Genomic DNA, 730 nt, shown 5'->3' with positions numbered 1-730 from the left:
GTAAGGCCAACCGACGTTTGGATGGCTGGTTGGTGTCGATTACACTCAAGGGCACCGCAATGTTGCGCGACGTTGTTGGCTTCGAAGGGGATGTCCGGGCTACCTCCGGTCGTTAGACGGGATACCGTCGCCCCAGGTTCATGCAGTACTTGGTGTAGACATGACAGCCCTGCCGCTCAGCCTCGGGCTGCTGGACATGTGGCATGCCATTACGCGAGCATGTCGAGTGCAGTCGATGTCGGTTCTGACTGTCATCGCGTCGCCAGTCTGTTTCGGTTGATTCGTCGAACCTCCTTCTCCTTCGAGATGGCCAAGGTCGTCCTGAGCACGACCGACATGGTTTTAGTTCGAGACTAGGCAACAACAGCCTACACCGCCTACACCCCGCGATCATCGCAATGGCCCTCGCGGGTGAAAAGCTGCGTGGGCATCATACAAAGTCCAAGGCATTCCTTTTGTGCTGGCGCCGACGTTTGTCTTGATGGTCTCGGTTGATTCGTGTCTCGCATGGATTTGGACGATCGTGGATGAGTTCACTGTCCCCTTCAAACCCACGGCGACCATCGGTCGACTTGACCACTTCCTAGGAAGTGTTTGTGATAAGTGGGGACATTCAAGTGGGGAATGGTACATAGTTGATGGCATGGATGGCAACCCACGTGCTCTGTCCCGCCCTGGAGTTCGTTGTGGCTTGTCGCGTGTGATGTAGGCTTAAGGTCTACTAAGCATG

Source organism: Aphanomyces invadans, assembly GCF_000520115.1.
Source record: "Aphanomyces invadans strain NJM9701 unplaced genomic scaffold supercont1.11, whole genome shotgun sequence".
NCBI classification, from domain to species: domain Eukaryota; phylum Oomycota; class Saprolegniomycetes; order Saprolegniales; family Verrucalvaceae; genus Aphanomyces; species Aphanomyces invadans.
Note: the sequence above shows the minus strand (reverse complement) of the source record.